Here is a 15,190-nt window from a genome sequence, read left to right as displayed (position 1 = left end):
GTTGCGGCTGCCGCCGTGTTGGTTGAAAAATCTTCGGGGCTTACCTTGGGTCACCCTCTTCTAGTTCCGGTGCCTCACGCCGTTGCAGCGCTTCTCAATCGTGGATCCACGCAGCACCTCACAGCAGCCAGGTTGGCCAAGGACGAGTTGGCCTTGCTCGCCAATCAGACTGTCACCTTACGCCGCTGCGAAGTCCTGAATCCTGCAACCCTCTTGCCTCTGCCTGAGGACGGGGAACCTCATAATTGCCTGCACTTGGTGGATTTGATCTCCACGCCCCGTCCCGATCTCCCAGACGTTCCATGGCAGAATCCTGACCTCCAACTGGTTTGTGATGGATCTGCCCGTCGGGACAAGTTTGGAGCCGTACAAGTTGCTATGCAATTGTTACCCTGACGACCACGCTGAAGCACATTCCTCACCTACTCGTGGCCCTTGTGCGAGCCCACCAATTAGCTGAAACCAGGCCTGTGGCCGTCTACACCGATTCTAAATATGCCTTTTCAGAGGGCCACTCTACTGGACAACTTTGGAAACATCGTGGGTTCCTGACTTCCTGTGGTTCCCAGATCTCCCATGCCGCCCTGATCTCTGCCTTGTTAGAGGCTATTCAGCTTCCTGCGGCTGTTTCAGTTACGCACTGTAAGGGCCACTCCCGCGCGCCAGATGAGGGTTCCAAGGGAAATGCTGCAGCCGATTCGGCGGCCCGTATGCTGCCCTCCACGGGGTTCCAGCCCCTTTCCCCTTTTTGGCCCCCCCTGCTACTGCAACCAGTGACGCCAGCTGTTTTACTCTCTGCCCAGCAGACAACACCCCTGGCCGAAGTTAGCCGTTGGAAGTCCATTGGATGCCACCGGAATGAGAACAACCTCTATGTCAGCCCGGATGGTTGTCCGGTTCTTCCAAGACAACTCCTCCCTCAGGTTTCCCCGGCACTCCATTCAGCCTCACACCTGGGAAAGGGGGGATTGGTGGCTCAGATGGAGAAACTGTTTTTTGCTCCGGGGGTCCATGCAGCTGCGAAGGCCGTCACAGCACAGTGTGGGCTGTGTCAACGATATAATCATCAGGGAGCAATCAAACCACAAGTTATGGGACATTGCAAACTACCTGAGTACCCATTTGCTGTGGTCCAGATGGACTTCATGGATTTACCACCAGTGACAGGACTAAAACACTTGCTTGTCCTGGTTGACCTTTTTTCAGGATGGGTTGAGGCATTCCCCACTCGAAAAGCAGATGCAATATCCGTAGCAAAGTGTCTCCTCAAGGATATTATTCCCCGCTTTGGAGTAATGACTCGTTTGGAAAGTGACCAAGAATCCCATTTCACTTCCCAAATTATTCCACACTTAGCGAAGGCCCTAGGCATAAAACAGGCCTTGCATACCCCCTATCATCCACAAAGTTCAGGAAAAGTGGAAAGGGTGAATGGGCTGATAAAAACCCAATTAGCAAAGCTATGTGAGCAGACTGGATTACAGTGGCCTGAAGTGTTACCTATAGTGTTAACCAACCTGCGTAATACACCCCATTGGAAACACTCATTGACACCGTTCGAAATTCTATTTGGCCGACCCTTGCCAATCCCCCTAACCAGTACAAACGGGTTTGTTCCAGCGAAAACTTCATTAATGGCGGGACAAGATAAGTTGGCAGGTTACTGTCGCATGTTGCAAGATGTGTTGCGTGATGCGTGGGCCAAAGTAAGGGATGCCCAAACTTTACCACTTGATACTTGTGCACGCTCTCTTTTTCCAGGTAACTTTGTCTGTGTTAAAATCCATCGAAGGAAGCATTGCCTGGAACCACGGTGGTCAGCCCCTGCTCAAGTCCTTCTGACTACTCCGACTGCGGTAAAGATTGAGGGCATTGATAGATGGGTGCGCTGCAGCCACTGTAAAAGGGTTCCTGCTCCAACGTCTCCAACGACTGCCATCGCAACCGCCGCTCCTACATGAACTGTGTACCGGTCGGTCAGCGGGATCAGAAGCAGGTACAGAATTCTGGGGCATTGGTTTTGTTTGTAGTTGTTAGTGTTTACAATGTATATATGGTTATGGGCATTAACCTGGAACCTTGCCCTAGGGGGTTGGGATAAAAATATGTTTTTACAATTAGCCCAAAATCTAACCAACTCCTGGAATGTTAGTGATTGTTGGGTGTGTTCCCACTTCTCCTCGCATTCATTGCAAGGGTTCCCCATTTTGCCGGTTCCAGTACTCCTTGATTCTTGGCAAAATGGTTTGGCATGGTACGGCCAAAAGGGAAAAAGGGGCAGGGGACCCATGGATTTTAGGAAGTGGATCCCAAACCATCGCCCAGACTTGCTTGTTAAGGCCCCCTTGTGCGTAGAGAAAAGGTCACTGCACTCTCAAGGTAAAACCACTCTGGGAAAATACCCAAAAGCCCCCACTCTGGGAAAATACCCAAAAGCCCAATGTGAGAAAATTCTACTTTGGGGAACGAATGCAAGTACTACCCTCTTGCAGTATCCCAATGGTACTGAGGTGACCAACTATAACCAAGCTGGTGGCTATGTGGGGTACATCCTCCGAGAAAATACGACCCAGTTCACCAACCTTACATTGTGGAATCAGGGAGGCATAGGAACCAATCATGATGATGCTTCGTCCCTGATAGGACGATTGCAGGACGTTTCTCAGAACTCAGGGGGCAAGAAAGGCAACTATAGCATAGTATTAGGAGATCACCATTTATGGTGGGTATGTGGCACCTGGGCAGGAAAAACCTTGCCCCCAAATTGGTTAGGAAGATGCATGGTGGCCTTTGCCTGGCCAGGAGGGATGCATCGTAGAAATTTAATGAACATCAAAGACACAACTCGAAGAACCCGTCGAGATACCAGTTATAATCCTATTGTCGAGGAAGGCAGTGCAGGCATGCGAGCCTTCCGTATTCTTTTTCCGTGGGTGGGGGTGGGCCAACTTGAATATGCTCTAAAAAATATGGTCAGCTGAAATGGAAATATTTGCGAACGCCACTCGAGATGCACTCCAAGCTCTGCAAGAAGAAATAAACTCACTAGCTCGCTACAGTATGCAGAATAGGTTGGCCCTGGATCAACTTTTAAGTGCGCAGGGAGGGGCGTGCACATTTCTCAATGCCTCATGCGCCTTTATGTGAATCAAAGCGGACGCATAGTCACGGATACAAATATAATTGCAAACGTGTCAGCCTTCTTCCATAAGCAGGCCTATATTTCTCCCAGTGTGGGCATTGATTTATGGGGCTGGCTTACCAGCTGGTTGCCTAACTTTGGATGGCTAGAAACCTTGTTTGTGTATGGAATGGGATTCCTGATGATTGTGGGTCTGCTGTTCTGCTGTGTGTCCAGTTGTTGTGCCCTCTTCCACCAGGTATGTACCAAAGCCATGAGCCCAGTGAAAATATTATATGTAAGGAAGGGTGGCGTTAACCAAGATGAAAAGCATATGAACATGTTAAACAATGAATAATGAGCCATGTAAGATAATTATGTTTAGGCTCAAAGGGGGCAACTGATAAAGAAAAGAACCAGAAAACAACCCTATAATCATGCAAAGCTAGGCTTCTGTCTGTTTTTCTATGCTTATCTGTCCTTTCCCTATGTTTATGGGTAGAAAGAATTTGAACTATGTGTAACCTGTACTCCCCGTTTGGGGAAAGAATTCCTTATACGGATGGGCCTCCATGTTCATACCTCAGGACTCAGACCAAGAGGGGTTGACCGGTTTGAACTGGAAGAGATATCACAAAGTATGTTGAACCAAACTATAAAAGCTCTACCTTGTTCTTTGTTCTGGGCTTCGCCATTTTCCTCTGTGTAGGAATTGGTGAGCCCTTCAGCTGTCGTACTTGCTAGCATTAAAGTGCCTCATTTTATCTAAGAGTCCTGACTCTGTGTGTGTTTGGCTAATACAGAAGTCCAGGGAAGGCTACCCTCCCAACCCTAGACGGGAGGGAAACCCTTTTTCCCTAACAGCCCCATCCCCTACATCACTTCCAGAGGGACCAAGCCCAGGTCCACAATCCAATGAGGAACTGATGTCTCCAGCATCAAGGGAACAGTTCCAGATCAAACAGGAAGCAGATGAAAGCCTCCAGAGAGCTTGGACGGCGGCACGGAGCAACCCACCGCCTCTCAGCTCTTCTAATCGATCCAGGTTTGTTGTAGAAAAAGGACTTTTATACAAGGAAACTCTTTCAGGTGGACACCAGGAAGACTGGCATAGAATCATAGAATAGAATCATAGAATATCAGGGTTGGAAGGGACCTCAGGAGGTCATCTAGTCCAACTCCCTGCTCAAAGCAGGACCAATCCCCAATTAAATCATCCCAGCCAGGGCTTTGTCAAGCCTGACCTTAAAAACTTCTAAGGAAGGAGATTCTACCACCTCCCTAAGTAACGCATTCCAGTGTTTCACCACCCTCCTAGTGAAAAAGTTTTTCCTAATATCCAACCTAAACCTCCCCCACTGCAACTTGAGACCATTACTCCTTGTCCTGTCCTATTCTACCACTGAGAATAGGCTAGAACCATCCTCTCTGGAACCACCTCTCAGGTAGTTGAAAGCAGCTATCAAATCCCCCCTCATTCTTCTCTTCTGCAGACTAAACAACCCCAGTTCCCTCAGCCTCTCCTCAGAAGTCATGTGTTCCAGACCCCTAATAATTTTTGTTGCCCTTCGCTGGACTCTCTCCAATTTATCCACATCCTTCTTGTGGTGTGGGGCCCAAAACTGGACACAGTACTCCAGATGAGGCCTCACCAATGTCGAATAGAGGGGAACGATCACGTCCCTCGATCTGCTCGCTATGCCCCTACTTATACATCCCAAAATGCCATTGGCCTTCTTGGCAACAAGGGCACACTGCAGACTCATATCCAGCTTCTTGTCCACTGTCACCCCTAGGTCCTTTTCCGCAGAACTGCTGCCTAGCCATTCGGTCCCTAGTCTGTAGCTGTGCATTGGGTTCTTCCGTCCTAAGTGCAGGACCCTGCACTTATCCTTATTGAACCTCATCAGATTTCTTTTGGCCCAATCCTCCAATTTGTCTAGGTCCCCCTGTATCCTATCTCTGCCCTCCAGCGTATCTACCACTCCTCCTAGTTTAGTATCATCCGCAAATTTGCTGAGAGTGCAATCCACACCATCCTCCAGATCATTTATGAAGATACTGAACAAAATATCCTCAGAGACAGTTGGTAGTTCCAACTAAATACCAGGCCAAGCTCTTGAGCTTAGCCAACGATCATCCTAGTGGCCATGCTGGGGTGAACAGGACCAAAGACCGTTTGGGGGGGTCATTCCACTGGGAGGGAATGGGCAAGGATGTTTCTACCTATGTCCAGTCTTGTGAGGTATGCCAAAGAGTGGGAAAGCCCCAAGACCAGGTCAAAGCCCCTCTCCAGCCACTCCCCATCATTGAAGTTCCATTTCAGCGAGTAGCTGTGGATATTCTGGGTCCTTTTCCGAAAAAGGCACCCAGAGGAAAGCAGTACATACTGACTTCCATGGATTTTGCCACCCGATGGCCGGAAGCAGTAGCTCAAAGCAACCCCAGGGCTAAAAGTGTGTGCCAGGCACTAGCAGACATTTTTGCCAGGGTAGGTTGGCCCTCCGACATCCTCACAGATGCAGGAACTAATTTCCTGGCAGGAACTATGGAAAACCTTTGGGAAGCTCATGGGGTAAATCACTTGGTTGCCATTCCTTACCACCATCAAACAAATGGCATGGTGGAGGAGTTTAATGGAACTTTGGGGGCCATGATAGGTAAATTCGTAAATGAGCACTCCAATGATTGGGACCTAGTGTTGCAGCAGTTGCTCTTTGCCTACAGAGCTGTACAACTCCCCAGTTTAGGGTTTTCCCCATTTGAACTTGTATATGGCCACGAGGTTAAGGGGCCATTACAGCTGGTGAAGCAGCAATGGGAGGGATTTACACCTTCTCCAGGAACTAACATTCTGGACTTTGTAACCAACCTACAAAACACCCTCCGAACCTCTTTAGCCCTTGCTAAAGAAAACCTACAGGATGCTCAAAAAAAGCAAAAAGCCTGGTATGATAAACATGCCAGAGAGCGTTCCTTCAAAGTAGGGGACCAGGTCATGGTCTTAAAGGCGCTCCAGGCTCATAAAATGGAAGAGTCATGGGAAGGGCCATTCACGGTCCAGGAGCGCCTGGGAGCTGTTAATTATCTCCTAGCATCCCCCACCTCAAACCAAAAGCCTAAGGCGTACCATATTAATTCTCTAAAGCCCTTTTATTCCAGAGAATTAAAGGTTTGTCAGTTTACAGCCCAGGGAGGAGAGGACGCTGAGTGGCCTGAAGGTGTCTACTACGAAGGGAAAAGTGGTGGTGGCTTGGAAGAGGTGAACCTCTCCATGACCCTTGGGCGTATGCAGCGACAGCAGATCCAGGAGCTGTGCACTAGCTACGCGCCAACGTTCTCAGCCACCCCAGGACTGACTGAACGGGCGTACCACTCCATTGACACAGGTAATGCTCGCCCAATTAGAGTCCAACCTTACCGGGTGTCTCCTCAAGCTAAAACTGCTATAGAACGGGAGATCCAGGATATGTTACAGATGGGGGTAATCCGCCCCTCTGAAAGTGCATGGGCATCTCCAGTGGTTCTAGTTCCCAAACCAGATGGGGAGATACGTTTTTGCGTGGACTACCGTAAGCTAAATGCTGTAACTCGCCCAGACAACTATCCAATGCCACGCACAGATGAACAATGAGAGAAACTGGGATGGGCCCAGTTCATCTCTACCTTGGACTTAACCAAGGGGTACTGGAAGGTACTGCTAGATGGATCTGCCAAGGAAAGGTCAGCCTTCACCACACAGGTCGGGCTGTCTGAATTTAATGTACTCCCTTTCGGGCTACGGAATGCACCCGCCACCTTCCAAAGACTTGTAGATGGTCTCCTAGTGGGATTAGGAGAATATGCAGTCGCCTACCTTGACGATGTGGGCATATTTTTGGATTCCTGGGCAGAACACCTGGAGCATCTACAAAAAGTCTTTGAGTGCATAAGGGAGGCAGGACTAACTGTTAAGGCTAAGAAGTGTCAAATAGGCCTAAACAGAGTGACTTACCTTGGACACCAGGTGGGTCAAGGAACTATCAGCCCCCTACAGGCCAAAGTGGATGCTATCCAAAAGTGGCCTGTCCCAAAGTCAAAGAAACAGGTTCAATCCTCCTTAGGCTTGGCCGGTTATTACAGACGATTTGTACCACAATACAGCCAAATCACCGCCCCACTGACAGACCTAACCAAAAAGAAACAGCCAAATGCCGTTCAGTGGACAGAAGCGTGTCAGAAGGCCTTTAACCAGCTTAAAGCGACACTCATGTCTGACCCTGTACTAAGGGCCCCAGACTTTGACAAACTGTTCCTAGTAACCACAGATGCGTCCGAGCGTGGCATGGGAGCAGTTTTAATGCAGGAAGGACCGGATCAAGAATTCCACCCTGTTGTGTTTCTCAGCAAGAAGCTGTCTGAGAGGGAAAGCCACTGGTCAGTCAGTGAAAAAGAATGTTACGCCATTGTCTACGCTCTGGAAAAGCTACGCCCATATGTTTGGGGACGGTGTTTCTACCTGCAAACCAACCATGCTGCGCTACAGTGGCTTCATACCGCCATGGGAAATAACAAAAAACTTATTCGGTGGAGTTTAGCTCTCCAAGATTTTGATTTCAACATCCTACACATCTCAGGAGCTCCTTACGAAGTGGCTGATGCACTCTCCCGTGAAAGTTTCCCAGAATCAACTGGTTAAAATCGTCCTTGAGATGTGGAAAATATTGTTAGTCTTTATGTACTTGGTAGTATATTTAGAGGTGGATGTGTCTTATTAACTCTGTTTTTTCCTAGAGCTCCAGGGAAGAAATCCCAGCCAGCGTTTCACCCTAGCTGAGATTTGGGGGGCGTGTCATAAATTTAAAGGGAAGGGTAAACCCCTTTAAAATCCCTCCTGGCCAGAGGAAAAACCCCTCTCACCTGTAAAGAGTTAAGAAGCTAAAGGTAACCTCGCTGGCACCTGACCTAAAATGACCAATGAGGAGACAAGATACTTTCAAAGCTGGAGTGGGGGGAGAAACAAAGGGTCTGGGTCTGTCTGTGTGATGCTTTTGCCAGGGACAGAACAGGAATGGAGTCTTAGAACTTAGTAGGTAATCTAGCTAGAGATGTGTTAGATTCTGATTCCTTTAAATAGCTGAGAAAATAAGCTGTGCTGAATGGAATGGATATTCCTGTTTTTGTGTCTTTTTGTAACTTAAGGTTTTGCCTAGAGGGATTCTCTATGTTTTGAATCTAATTACCCTGTAAGGTGTTTACCATCCTGATTTTACAGGGGTGATTCTTTTACTTTTTCTTCTATTAAAAATCTTCTTTTATGAACCTGATTGCTTTTTCATCGTTCTTAAGATCCAAGGGTTTGGGTCTGTGGTCGCCTATGCAAATTGGTGAGGATTTTTATCAAACCTTCCCCGGAAAGGGGGTGTAAAGGTAAGGGAGGATTTTTGGGGAAAGACGTTTTCAAATGGACCCTTTCCTAGTAATATACTGGTTAGATGTTTGGTGGTGGCAGCGAAAGTCCAAGGGCAAAGAGTAAAATAGTTTGTACCTTGGGGAAGTTTTAACCTAAGCTGGTAAAAGTAAGCTTAGGAGGTTTTCATGCAGGTCCCAACATCTGTACCCTAGAGTTCAGAGTGGGGGAGGAACCTTGACACTTGCCCTTGGTGAATCCATGCTGACTGTTCCTCATCACTTTCCTCTCCTCTAAGTGCTTCAGGATTGATTCCTTGAGGACCTGCTCCATGATTTTTCCAGGGACTGAGGTGATGCTGACTGGCATGTAGTTCCCAGGATCCTCCTTCTTCCCTTTTTTAAAGATTGGCACTACATTAGCCTTTTCCAGTCGTCCGGGACTTCCCCGCATCGCCATGAGTTTTCAAAGATAATGGCCAATGGCTCTGCAATTACATCCGCCAACTCCTTTAGCACTCTCGGATGCAGCGCATCCGGCCCGATGGACTTGTGCTCGTCCACCTTTTCTAAATAGTCCCAAACCACTTCTTTCTTCACAGAGGGCTGGTCCCCTCCTCTCCATGCCATGCTGCCCAGTGCAGCAGTCTGGGAGCTGACCTTGTCACTAGGTTGCCTCCCTCATTCAGTAAGGGGCCCACACTTTCCTTGACTTTCTTCTTGTTGCTAACATACCTGAAGAAACCCTTCTTGTTACTCTTAACATCTCTTGCTAGCTGCAACTCCAGGTGTGATTTGGCCTTCCTGATTTCACTCTTGCATGCCCGAGCAATATTTTTATACTCTTCCCTGGTCATTTGTCCAATCTTCCACTTCTTGTAAGCCTCTTTTTTGTATTTAAGACCAGCAAGGATTTCACTGTTAAGCCAAGCTGGTCGCCTGCCATATTTATTATTCTTTCTACACATCGGGATGGTTTGTCCCTGCAACCTCAATAAGGATTCTTTAAAATACAGCCAGCTCTCCTGGACTCCTTTCCCCCTCATGTTATTCTCCCAGGGGATCCTACCCATCAGTTCCCTGAGGGAGTCTAAGTCTGCTTTTCTGAAGTCCAGAATATTTTTTATGAATAAACCTTTAGATTTTAGATTCGAAAGGATTGGCAACAGCGTGATTTGGGGGTAAGATCTGATTTGTATATTGACCTGCGTCTGGGGCTTGGTCCTTTGGGATTGTGAGAACCTTTTTCCTTTTACTGGGGTATTGGTTTTCATAACCATCTGTCCCCATAACGAGGAGCCCTGGTGGGGATACTGGGAAACTGGAGTGTCTAAGGGAATTGCTTGTGCGACTTGTGGTTAGCCAGTGGGGTAAAACCAAAGTCTTCTCTGTCTGGCTGGTTTGGTTTGCCTTGGTGTGCACAGAAACCCCAGCCTGGGGCTGTAACTGCCCTGCTTGAAGCAATCTGTCCTGAATTGGCGCTCTAAGCTGGGTCCCGCCAGAACCAGCCTCATTACAACCTTCAACTTGCACCTTTGCAGGGGGAAGGGCCAGGCCCTCAGTGGCCAGGAGACAGGGTGTCGGCCATTCTCTGTGCAGACACCATTACACTGGCCCTCTAGGGCTCTGCGACAATCACACCCCCTTATCCCCCCACCTAGAGACTTAAGAAACGCACAGGGGAAACTGAGGCACCCACCCAGTATTTGGAGAAAACATTAAGGACAGTCCCGCTTCCTCACAGGCTGTGACCCCAGGGCCCACCGGGGAGGGGAGTTGGGTCCCTCAGGCCCAGAGAGCCCACGAGAAGCGGGAGCCCAAACTGCTGCAGGTAACAGAGCACCTGGTAGAAGCAAATCCCAGGCTGGGATTCAATGAGACACTACAGCCCCCACAATGCCCCTCGGTGCCCCCCCAGTGACCCCCACAATGCCCCTCGGTGCCCCCCCAGTGACCCCCACAGCCCCACAATGCCTCTCGGTACCCCCCCAGTGACCCCCACAGCCCCCACAATGCCCCTCGGTGCCCCCCCAGTGACCCTTCAGCCCCCACAATGCCCTGCGGAACCCCCCCCGTGACACCAGACCCCCCAAAATGCCCCTCGGTGCCCCCTTGTGACACTACAGCCCCCACAATGCCCTGCGCTGCCCCCCCAGTGACACTACAGCCCCCACAATGCCCTGCGCTGCCCCCCCGTGACACTACAGCCCCCACAATGCCCTGCGCTGCCCCCCGTGACACTACAGCCCCCACAATGCCCTGCGCTGCCCCCCCGTGACACTACAGCCCCCACAATGCCCTGCGCTGCCCCCCAGTGACACTACAGCCCCCACAATGCCCTGCGCTGCCCCCCCGTGACACTACAGCCCCCACAATGCCCTGCGCTGCCCCCCCACTGACACTACAGCCCCCACAATGCCCTGCGCTGCCCCCCCACTGACACTACAGCCCCCACAATGCCCTGCGCTGCCCCCCCGTGACACTACAGCCCCCACAATGCCCTGCGCTGCCCCCCCAGTGACACTACAGCCCCCACAATGCCCTGCGCTGCCCCCACCTGACACTACAGCCCCCACAATGCCCTGCGCTGCCCCCCCGTGACACTACAGCCCCCACAATGCCCTGCGCTGCCCCCCGTGACACTACAGCCCCCACAATCCCCTGCGCTGCCCCCCAGTGACACTACAGCCCCCACAATGCCCTGCGCTGCCCCCCCAGTGACACTACAGCCCCCACAATGCCCTGCGCTGCCCCCCAGTGACACTACAGCCCCCACAATGCCCTGCGCTGCCCCCCCGTGACACTACAGCCCCCACAATCCCCTGCGCTGCCCCCCGTGACACTACAGCCCCCACAATGCCCTGCGCTGCCCCCCGTGACACTACAGCCCCCACAATGCCCTGCGCTGCCCCCCCAGTGACACTACAGCCCCCACAATGCCCTGCGCTGCCCCCCCAGTGACACTACAGCCCCCACAATGCCCTGCGCTGCCCCCCCACTGACACTACAGCCCCCACAATGCCCTGCGCTGCCCCCCGTGACACTACAGCCCCCACAATGCCCTGCGCTGCCCCCCGTGACACTACAGCCCCCACAATCCCCTGCGCTGCCCCCCAGTGACACTACAGCCCCCACAATGCCCTGCGCTGCCCCCCCACTGACACTACAGCCCCCACAATGCCCTCCGCTGCCCCCCCACTGACACTACAGCCCCCACAATGCCCTGCGCTGCCCCCCCGTGACACTACAGCCCCCACAATGCCCTGCGCTGCCCCCCCAGTGACACTACAGCCCCCACAATGCCCTGCGCTGCCCCCCAGTGACACTACAGCCCCCACAATGCCCTGCGCTGCCCCCCCAGTGACACTACAGCCCCCACAATGCCCTGCGCTGCCCCCCCGTGACACTACAGCCCCCACAATGCCCTGCGCTGCCCCCCCACTGACACTACAGCCCCCACAATGCCCTCCGCTGCCCCCCCACTGACACTACAGCCCCCACAATGCCCTGCGCTGCCCCCCCGTGACACTACAGCCCCCACAATGCCCTGCGCTGCCCCCCCAGTGACACTACAGCCCCCACAATGCCCTGCGCTGCCCCCCAGTGACACTACAGCCCCCACAATGCCCTGCGCTGCCCCCCCAGTGACACTACAGCCCCCACAATGCCCTGCGCTGCCCCCCCGTGACACTACAGCCCCCACAATGCCCTCCGCTGCCCCCCCACTGACACTACAGCCCCCACAATGCCCTGCGCTGCCCCCCCAGTGACACTACAGCCCCCACAATGCCCTGCGCTGCCCCCCAGTGACACTACAGCCCCCACAATGCCCTGCGCTGCCCCCCCAGTGACACTACAGCCCCCACAATGCCCTGCGCTGCCCCCCCGTGACACTACAGCCCCCACAATGCCCTGCGCTGCCCCCCCGTGACACTACAGCCCCCACAATGCCCTGCGCTGCCCCCCCAGTGACACTACAGCCCCCACAATGCCCTGCGCTGCCCCCCCAGTGACACTACAGCCCCCACAATGCCCTGCGCTGCCCCCCCGTGACACTACAGCCCCCACAATGCCCTGCGCTGCCCCCCCAGTGACACTACAGCCCCCACAATGCCCTGCGCTGCCCCCCCGTGACACTACAGCCCCCACAATGCCCTGCGCTGCCCCCCCAGTGACACTACAGCCCCCACAATGCCCTGCGCTGCCCCCCCCGTGACACTACAGCCCCCACAATGCCCTGCGCTGCCCCCCCGTGACACTACAGCCCCCACAATGCCCTGCGCTGCCCCCCCGTGACACTACAGCCCCCACAATGCCCTGCGCTGCCCCCCGTGACACTACAGCCCCCACAATGCCCTGCGCTGCCCCCCCGTGACACTACAGCCCCCACAATGCCCTGCGCTGCCCCCACCTGACACTACAGCCCCCACAATGCCCTGCGCTGCCCCCCCAGTGACACTACAGCCCCCACAATGCCCTGCGCTGCCCCCCCGTGACACTACAGCCCCCACAATGCCCTGCGCTGCCCCCCCGTGACACTACAGCCCCCACAATGCCCTGCGCTGCCCCCCCGTGACACTACAGCCCCCACAATGCCCTGCGCTGCCCCCCCGTGACACTACAGCCCCCACAATGCCCTGCGCTGCCCCCCCAGTGACACTACAGCCCCCACAATGCCCTGCGCTGCCCCCCCGTGACACTACAGCCCCCACAATGCCCTGCGCTGCCCCCCCGTGACACTACAGCCCCCACAATGCCCTGCGCTGCCCCCCCGTGACACTACAGCCCCCACAATGCCCTGCGCTGCCCCCCCGTGACACTACAGCCCCCACAATGCCCTGCGCTGCCCCCCAGTGACACTACAGCCCCCACAATGCCCTGCGCTGCCCCCCGTGACACTACAGCCCCCACAATGCCCTGCGCTGCCCCCCCGTGACACTACAGCCCCCACAATGCCCTGCGCTGCCCCCCCGTGACACTACAGCCCCCACAATGCCCTGCGCTGCCCCCCCGTGACACTACAGCCCCCACAATGCCCTGCGCTGCCCCCCCAGTGACACTACAGCCCCCACAATGCCCTGCGCTGCCCCCCCGTGACACTACAGCCCCCACAATGCCCTGCGCTGCCCCCCCCGTGACACTACAGCCCCCACAATGCCCTGCGCTGCCCCCCCGTGACACTACAGCCCCCACAATGCCCTGCGCTGCCCCCCCAGTGACACTACAGCCCCCACAATGCCCTGCGCTGCCCCCCCGTGACACTACAGCCCCCACAATGCCCTGCGCTGCCCCCCCGTGACACTACAGCCCCCACAATGCCCTGCGCTGCCCCCCCCTGACACTACAGCCCCCACAATGCCCTGCGCTGCCCCCCCCGTGACACTACAGCCCCCACAATGCCCTGCGCTGCCCCATGCCCTGCCTGCCCCCCCGTGACACTACAGCCCCCACAATGCCCTGCGCTGCCCCCCCGTGACACTACAGCCCCCACAATGCCCTGCGCTGCCCCCCCAGTGACACTACAGCCCCCACAATGCCCTGCGCTGCCCCCCCGTGACCTACAGCCCCCCACAATGCCCTGCGCTGCCCCCCCGTGACACTACAGCCCCCACAATGCCCTGCGCTGCCCCCCCGTGACACTACAGCCCCCACAATGCCCTGCGCTGCCCCCCCCGTGACACTACAGCCCCCACAATGCCCCTGCGCTGCCCCCCCAGTGACACTACAGCCCCCACAATGCCCTGCGCTGCCCCCCCGTGACACTACAGCCCCCACAATGCCCTGCGCTGCCCCCCCCGTGACACTACAGCCCCCACAATGCCCTGCGCTGCCCCCCCGTGACACTACAGCCCCCACAATGCCCTGCGCTGCCCCCCCGTGACACTACAGCCCCCACAATGCCCTGCCTGCCCCCCCCGTGACACTACAGCCCTCCACAATGCCCTGCGCCGCCCCCGTGACACTACAGCCCCCACAATGCCCTGCGCTGCCCCCCCCAGTGACACTACAGCCCCCACAATGCCCTGCGCTGCCCCCCCGTGACACTACAGCCCCCACAATGCCCTGCGCTGCCCCCCCGTGACACTACAGCCCCCACAATGCCCTGCGCTGCCCCCCCGTGACACTACAGCCCCCACAATGCCCTGCGCTGCCCCCCCAGTGACACTACAGCCCCCACAATGCCCTGCGCTGCCCCCCCGTGACACTACAGCCCCCACAATGCCCTGCGCTGCCCCCCCAGTGACACTACAGCCCCCACAATGCCCTGCGCTGCCCCCCCGTGACACTACAGCCCCCACAATGCCCTGCGCTGCCCCCCCGTGACACTACAGCCCCCACAATGCCCTGCGCTGCCCCCCCGTGACACTACAGCCCCCACAATGCCCTGCGCTGCCCCCCCGTGACACTACAGCCCCCACAATGCCCTGCGCTGCCCCCCCGTGACACTACAGCCCCCACAATGCCCCTGCGCTGCCCCCCCGTGACACTACAGCCCCCACAATGCCCTGCGCTGCCCCCCCGTGACACTACAGCCCCCACAATGCCCTGCGCTGCCCCCCCCGTGACACTACAGCCCCCACAATGCCCTGCGCTGCCCCCCGTGACACTACAGCCCCCACAATGCCCTGCGCTGCCCCCCCGTGACACTACAGCCCCCACAATGCCCTGCGCTGCCCCCCG

Source organism: Natator depressus, chromosome 1 (genome assembly GCF_965152275.1).
Source record: "Natator depressus isolate rNatDep1 chromosome 1, rNatDep2.hap1, whole genome shotgun sequence".
In the NCBI taxonomy this organism is placed as follows: Eukaryota; Metazoa; Chordata; order Testudines; family Cheloniidae; genus Natator; species Natator depressus.
Note: the sequence above shows the minus strand (reverse complement) of the source record.